Raw genomic sequence first — 8,583 nt, forward strand, 5'->3', positions numbered from 1 at the left:
TTCATCGTGTATGTTCTTCGAGGTGTGGGTTCTGTACTGTAGATACTTATATTAGGTATATATGACGCTTTATATTACAATATGGGGTAGCATCTTCTGGGGACTCCTTGTCATATTTGAAGAAGTTAAAGGACTCACATGTGAGAGCATTCGCTTTCCACTCAGCAGCTTGGCCTTTTAAAGACCTGGGCATAAAAGCAAGATTTAACGTTTTAATTCGAAAGGTCCGTAGTTCAAATCCTACTCTACCTCGATTCCCATTTTCTAATAGTGAGTTATTTCCAACTCGTTAAAAATGGCCCTCAAAATTAAATATTTGGGTAAATAATAAGAACGCTAATATTTCCTTTTCAATTAAAAAAATAATAAAATACAAGGACCTGTTAAAAAATATCTACCCATATCGTAGTGACGCTTTGTTTACGTCGACTTCTATCATTTTTTTTTTATGTTCATTAAAAAATTTTCATGTAAATCCAATTCTTTTCCTTCGTTTTTTTCATATTATGTACGATGTGTTGTTTTTTGTGTGTTTCTGATTTTTTTAAATATTTGTTGTGATATGTTGTTTTATTTAATTACTTGCCATGAAGTTAGGACTCCGTCTCAAAAACGTCTCAAAAAATGAAAGAGAAAATACTGTGAATAAATAAAATTAATAAAAAAAATAAAATCTATAATCATAAAAATAATATTTATTTATTTATTTATTTATTAACGGACATTGTCCATGTTTACAATTTATAAGGTTTAAATATTACAATAAAAGAGTAGTTTAAAACATTTAAAGAAAAAAGAAAGAAGCATTGACAAGCATAAGGGACATCGAGACAAGATCTGGACTATTTATTTAGTGCTCGTTTAAATCGTTGTAAACTGAAACCAAAAAAGTCCAGATCCTGTCTTGAGTTAACAATACGACAAAGGCGGGTCATTGGAGAATTTAGGCCATAGTTTGTTCTATGCTGATCGATGAACAGTACTTCATTGTTTCTCAATCTACGAGTCGGAATATTGAATTTTACTTGTCCCAGTAATGATGGAACATCGATTATACCATTTAGTATGCCCAACATATATATAGAGTCAATATTAGTTCTACGTTTTTGTAGACTAGAAATATTTAACATTGACTCTATTTCAGCATAAGAATAATTATCTCTCTCTAGTCCAAGCATCCACGCTATTTTTCGAAGCAAGCGATGTTGGACTGATTCAATGTGATTTATGCGATTGACATAGAATATGACTAAAGCATTTAAGAATACATATTTGAATTCACAATAACTACATTGAGGGGAGATCCTTAAACCCACCATCCACCCGCAGCTGTTATAGAGTCCTAGGGGACTCTCTGTCAGGTGCGCATAGAGGAAAGTTATTATAAATATTCCTAAGGAATACAAACTCTATGCAGATTAAGGAGGGGGAGGAGGACGTATGGACAGAGGCCAACACGTCGTCCCCACCCCTCAGGATCCCCTCAATGCCTCTGTTTTTTCACAATTACTAAAAAAATAAAACGTTTTTTCCAAAGAGTTGTTCATGAAATCCGCAACATTCTAAGCCATCACTTTATTTCAAACGCATTTATCTACCGCTGTTTTATTTGTTTCAAAATTCAGACCCCAACATGTCATGCTTTCATATCGTAAGGTTGTTCGTATGCCATATATGTATCTACCTTTCTAAGGCAATCAAAATTGCATTTCGCTCTTGTTTCCGCCACATACGAACGAATACTTAATGACTTACTATTAAGGTTTCCGCAGTTTACCCATACACAAATATGAAGAAAATTGGGAAAACACGAAAAAGTAAATAAAATCAACAAATAATTGAGCTTCCTTTTTTTATTATCTAAAACTATTTTCATTCCGATTGAATAAAACTTCCACCCATGTCTCATGTCGAAATTTGTTTTAAATCCATTTAAAAACCTGATACACAATTAGCCTCACGAAAACGATTTAATTTCAGAAAAGGGTAGAGGTCCATTAGAGAGCCTGACCAAAATAATTTAATTTCCATCGGACCACTTCACCCTAGTAATAGTGTAGATAATGGTTTCAGATCGAGAATGAATTCGACTGATGGATAAACTACCCTCTCAAAACCGGGTCCCTTACCCAGCCATGAAAATTTATAACCAACCCTTTTGGAAACCAGATTTTTCCTCAACCAGTTTTTAAATAATGTATCCAAATCTTCGCAGACAAAAAATATCGGACTTACCCACTGAGGGATTTACTTAAGAACTAAAATAGATCTGCTCAGAAACATTTGAGGACATCTCAGAACAAAATGACAATTTTTGTTTTTTGTGAACGCATTGTGATCCCGGGTAAGTCGGATTCTTTCCGACGGTTCGGCTACCATTGGAGGAGCCAACTTCAGGGTAAACTGTTTGTTTGGTAGAAAAAAATATGTAAAAAAATACTAGTAATTTGTACCGAGTCGCAGTCGGTAATAGGCACATTTCGTATCATTTTTGTAGTATGTTGAGTTGATAAAAATCAACCCAAATAACATAACAGAGACGACGGGTAAAAACCCGGTGTTTCATTCATTTAAATATTTGCACCATTTGAACTAGTACATAAGCGTCTTCAAACACAGGATTTGATCTTGATTTATTCCTCAATATTAATATTTTCCCCTTCAATATTATCACCATCGGATAAAGCTTACCTACTTATGCCAACGTTTATTCCAATGATCATTTAATCTTTTTGAAATGTAATGTTTTACTAACGTTTTCTTGTCACACATTTTGAAAACCAAGCATTTTAAAAATATATTTATTATTCTTTATTCTGATAACCAACAGCTACAATTGTCGTTTATTTAACTTGTAAACTATCTTGAAACTATCTTTTTATGATGCAACTGGCTCTTAAACATTGTACGTGGGGTTTTTTTAAAAACAAAATGCTGCAAATGTGCAAAAGGTAGGAGAGGTAGGAGGGCCAACGGCACGCGGTGTTCCCAAGCGGTCACCCATCCAAGTACTGACCGCGCCCAATGTTGCTTAACTTCGGTGATTGGACGAGAACCGGTGTGTTCAACATGGTATGGTCGTTGGCGAGGCTTGAAAGAATATCTTCCATTATCAGCAAACTTTCAGGAAGAATAATTTTTATGCGCTGCTGTGAAACGCAAAAAGTAAGAGGGCCAACGGCACGCGGTGTTCCCAAGCGGTCACCCATCCAAGTACTGACCGCGCCCAATGTTGCTTAACTTCGGTGATCGGACGAGAACCGGTGTGTTCAACATGGTATGGTCGTTGGCGAGGCTTTAAAGAATATCTTTCATCATAAGCAAACTTGGCGAGGCATTATTATTATGGAAAACTTATGAAGCACCATTTTCATAACATAATACCACAAGGAAGCCTTACATAGTGATTATAAAGGTAATTAAAATTTTATTGCAGCTTTTAAAATTGTAATTTAATTGAAACAGTTTATTTTGTTATCACATGCTATGGATTTATTCAAATGATTTAGAGAACAAGTGGGTTTTAAGCTTTTTCCTAAACATCACTTCACTTTCACAGCCTATGACATAGGGCCTGCGAACGCAATTGTCTAAAACATTAATGAAGTTAGGTTTTTTTAATCGAAAAATCGCGAACAAGTTGCGAGGTGTGAACAGGCGTCCATCGTTTTTGCAAAAAAATGTTAACTTAAAAAATTATGTAAACACTTATTGAAACTACTTATTTTTCAAACGCGTATCATCATCGCGTCCATTAAGTGAAATATTATGATTAAAAAGTTTAAAGACAATATTTATAGTTTGTCCAAATTTTTGTAGACAAGGACGGGAATAAACTCCCTGGGGAGCTGTTAATCTCAACATATTACAACAGAGATAAAGAACATTTTTGAGAAGGTAATATAGAAGTCTAGGCATCTATAGTGCTTATGATCTGTCATAGGCTGGTTTAAGTGGCCACTTTACACACTGTAACATTCACCATTCTGCCCATATTTGAACGTATATATTCTTTAACTTCACTAACATAAACAGATAAAGGAATTAAAGGAATAAAGATGTTCAAATATGGGCAGAATGGTAAATTTTACTCTGTGTGTAAAGTGGCCACTTAAACGGACATGCCTTTGTGGGATATTTTTATTTACTTTTTTCTGTTAATATGTATTTCATTTCTATGTTATTATCCTTAATTTTTTAATATTCTGTTTTACCTATTATGTATCCTGTAAAAAAAAACATTTTTTTTTAAAAATAAATTTTAAAAATCTGTTAATTTATTTTTTAAATAACAATGTTCGAAATACTAGTTTACAAATACTGAATCTTCAAATTATATTTATATTTTGCGAGATTGTTTTAGTATTAAAAACCGTGACTAGTTTAAAGACATAAAATACGATATACTTTTTGTATGGAGAAATAAGCTAAGGTAATCCGCTAGTTTTATCGTTCATTGCGAACGGACTAGGCGCTTTATAGATTTTTTTGTAGGAAGATAAAAACGGCGTTGGTGATTTAATAAGATTTTTATGTATAAAAATTATTTTATTTATTTTCCCACAAATTTGGTGACAGTAAAACATTATTATCGAATGTCTTATAATATAAAAGTAAGCTGTGCGTAATCGCTTATTTAGACGATTCGCCCCTGCCGCTCATAAGCTCAGTTAATTTATTAACTACAATATTTTTTTCACGTCATATTTATTTTATCTCATTTGAGACATGTCAAACTTCCTCATTAAAAATGTACATGAAACCTGCCCACGAAAATGACTAACGATCGCTTTGACAAATGTGAGGGAATTATAATGGAGGGTTTTAGGTTCAATTGACATCTGCATCATGCCCTTACCTACACCTGGTAGGGCATAGGGAATTGCTTCAGCACACCAAGTGCGAAGTATTTCGATCGTCTGTTACATGGTCGTATTACGCTTCAGGTGCCGATCCAGGGACAGTGAAATATTGTAGTCAAAAACTACATTTTACACAGATACCAACTTCTTATCAACTTTGTTAGGAATGACCTGATCATTTTTGTTTCATCTCAGATTTTTACTCGATAGTTATACTTTTTGGCTTGTTCTGGTGTAAAAATGTGTTTGAAAATGAAGAAGGAAGAATTCATACTGTGGTAGTAGAAGTAGCTTTGAAATCGTAAATTATCAGAAATAATCTGCTGCTTGAAATATGGCCCAGTGCCAAATTATGGCATCACACACCGATTGTCTTGAATTTATGGTCTGTTTTTTTGTTAACAAAATACACAAGTGCCGTTTTTTAGGTTCTCAACCGTTGCCAAAATATTACTATGAAAAGTCCAAGCAATGAAGGATAAAACAGTTCTGAGGGTGGTAGAAATAATGAGATATTTATTACATTTATCAGAAAGGATTTTTTTTAAATAATGGACCATCGTGTTACTTATTTATTTCAATCTATTGTACTATACAATATTCTGTGTTTTTATTTGTGTTTTTATTTAATATTTTTTAGTGTTATATTTTCTCAATTTTTAAAATTGTTTATTTTTTTATTTATTTTATTATTTTGTTTTGCATTTTTTGTTTCTTTTTTATGTTATTTCGTAAACTTGCCAAACACAAGAGCCAGACTCTTTTTTGGCAAGTTCAACCTTAAGTGTTCCATTTTTTTCCTGAATGTATTGTTTATTTATGCTAATAAAAGTTTTATTGAAAATAAAAATTGAGATTGTCCAAATGTTTGTAGACAAACGACTGGATTTCACCCCCTCGAGAGTCAATAAGATTAACAAATATGTGAAATAGTTCAGTCAGATGAATCTCTTTATAATAATAAAGGTTTCAGCTCTTTAACTTCACTAAAATCAACAAATGGAAGAATTGAAGAAATATGGATGTTCGAACATTGGTAGAATGGTGAATGTTACACAGTGTGTAAAATGGCCACTTAAACCAGCCAATAACAGGTCATACGCCCTGTAAATGCCAAGACTTCCATATTCCCTTTTCAAGGTATTCTCCATCCCTGTTGTAATTTGTTCATATTATTGTACTATAATTTGGCTCTACCGATGACAACAAACGGTCTTGAAATCATGTCATTCACTGCCAGAAGTATCCACAAAATTAGGTCTACGGAAAGATGTCTTTTTAAAAAACCGAATAAGTAATGAGGAAAAAGACGCCGCACCGTACAAAGGTAACATATATCGCAGACGGAGTAGGAAGACAAAAATGACAGTGAGTGGGTCTTGTGGCGAGAAGTAAAGTCGATAGGTGGACCACCAGAATACTGAATTGAAGATCGTAAGAGACCACATAGGGGATGGACTGACGACATTGTTCCAGGACAGGAAATCATTGAAAAAATTGTAACAGGCCTTTTTACAGCATTAGAGAGAAACAGGTTGTTAAGATTTAAAAATACGAGTATATGGTTGCCAAAAATACATGTACATTAGCAGGCTCTTTTGTATGAGCAATATCTTTCATCTTCATATAATTTATACGCTCCCTAGTGAAAGCATAAAATCGTGTCTGCAACCTGCCTCAAGCTGCAAACGTGTGTCAAGTGGAGACAACACAGTAAATGACTCTTAACTTTTAAACGACTGTGGTAAATAATTCCTTTGCGCGCGTTGATGTAACATCGTGTTACTGCAAGTAAACGACGAAATATTCTAAAATTTAGACATTAAAAAAAATGGATACTGTTTAATAATTCCTTTTGCATAATTTTCAAAAACAAACGCATGAATTGGCCCTGGTATAGCACATAAAAATACGCCGTGTTCTTACATGCGTGCGTCTTCCATCACTGTCAACAACCGATTGAATCTATTTTGCACAAACACCGGCTACTAAACAGCGTCTCTGTTCTTGTTATGAGTTCTTTCTTCGTGTTCTCTTTTAAACAGATGTATTGCATTGCAAGTTATACAAATTTTAATTTCCGAATCTGGTGTGAAATTGTCCATTTGAATTTAAAAAATACGACATCATCATTTAAAAAAATTGGAGAGATATATCAAGTCTTGTATCGTATGTAAGCTATTGTGACATTAAAGCCACACAAAAGTTAAGAGTCTAGACCCGCTTGACTGAACAAAGCATCAGGTTCTCGACTCCCAAGTTGTACACTGCTGACGTTTGCTGGCAGTTTATGTTGGAACTACGGGATGCCAACCTGACTTGGTGCGCAAGAGCCTGCTGCCGACGGGAAGTCCTAAAGGGTGTCTGTGGATACCATATAAGCAATATCTTGAGACAAATCAAAAATATTCTCAAAATAGATGGTCAAAATTTGTAGAGACATTGATTTTTTAAAGCTGTTTATTAGCTAGCAAATAAAAATGCTTGAGCATAAAATAGGGATTACTCAAAATATTTGAGCGGTAAAGAATAGATGGAAGGATTTCGAAAGAGAGAGAGAGGATCCAGGAAAAAACAGAAATGGTAGAAAATTACCATCATCATGCCCTGTGTTGGAACACCAATTGCAGCCTACCTCGGTTATCTGTTACATGAAGTTAAGGTAATCAGTCTTAGGCTTAAGGTTTGACAGAGACACTGAGATATTGCAGCCACCTTAAAAAGTACTATCTGAAACACTGCCAGGGATTGAACCCGGGACCCCTAGCATAGTAGGATAATTCAATCCAGCATATCCCCACTCGATTTCTTTTTTCGGGTTAGACTTATGTTAAGCTTATATTAGCCTTAGGTTTAGTTAAGATTAGGTTAGGTGTGAGTTGGGGTTTCAAGAAAAGAAAGTAATGTTTTAAGCGTTTCTTTAAGGTGAACAGCCGAGTCATTGTGTGGTTTAAATCATCAATTTACACACTGTATAAATCACAGTTTTACCTTTGTTCGAACCTCATCTTTTCAGTAAAATTATTCAATTCAGTGTCTTGAATTTTGTGAAGTAAAAAACTGAAACTTTCACTTATGTGTCAAATTATTTAACTGACTATTTTAGCTATTAAATTCTACAAAATTTATTTTTATTGTTATGATATTATTTCAGGAAGGGTATAGTGCGATTGTATGAATAAATAAACTTTCTCATTAAAGTAAGATGATGTTTTCTGACTAAAGCACTTAAACAAGCTACTTGTACTAAAAGCTTGGCTAAGTTACTATAAATGAGATGTAATTCGTCTACCAATGCTTTAAGTAACAAGTCCCTTCTTATTTGCACGAGAAACAGTAAACAGCTTCTATAATACACAAACTTTTGAATACACTTCCTAGACAATATACTTACTTGAAATGCGTTCATAAAAACTTGCGAGACGTGAAATTACAAATATATACTTGTATTTTTGTAACAAAGCATTTGACTTTGGCTTTGTCTGAAAAATTGGTTAACCGGTTATTTATTCAATACAAGTTTTTTTTTAAACTAATTTATTAAGAGGACAAACAGTGGCTGAGAATTTTGATAAATTGGTATTTGGACAGTGTCCATGCGGCTCGACTGTGGAATCAACTCCCATCCACCATTAAAGATGTTACTACACTATCTCTGTTTAAATCACGTCTAAAGAAACATTTCCCTTCTCTTCCTTAATCTCTCTTTTTTTCATTTTCC

The 8,583-nt window shown here is 33.8% G+C and overlaps 2 non-coding genes across 2 annotated transcripts; both read right to left on the reverse strand.

Annotated features, from left to right (window-relative positions):
• Positions 1-2,967: 2,967 nt before the first annotated feature.
• Positions 2,968-3,086, reverse strand: LOC148285630 (5S ribosomal RNA). Its single transcript, XR_015825419.1, has one exon. It is a non-coding gene; the product is annotated as a 5S ribosomal RNA (ribosomal RNA).
• An 86-nt stretch (positions 3,087-3,172) lies between these two features.
• On the reverse strand, positions 3,173-3,291 carry LOC148285631 (5S ribosomal RNA). The gene has a single exon (XR_015825417.1). It is a non-coding gene; the product is annotated as a 5S ribosomal RNA (ribosomal RNA).
• Between the last annotated feature and the right edge of the window lie 5,292 nt (positions 3,292-8,583).

This window comes from Micrasema longulum, unplaced genomic scaffold (assembly GCF_059751315.1).
Source record: "Micrasema longulum isolate JH-2025_06_02 unplaced genomic scaffold, ASM5975131v1 h1tg000019l, whole genome shotgun sequence".
Classification (NCBI taxonomy): domain Eukaryota; kingdom Metazoa; phylum Arthropoda; class Insecta; order Trichoptera; family Brachycentridae; genus Micrasema; species Micrasema longulum.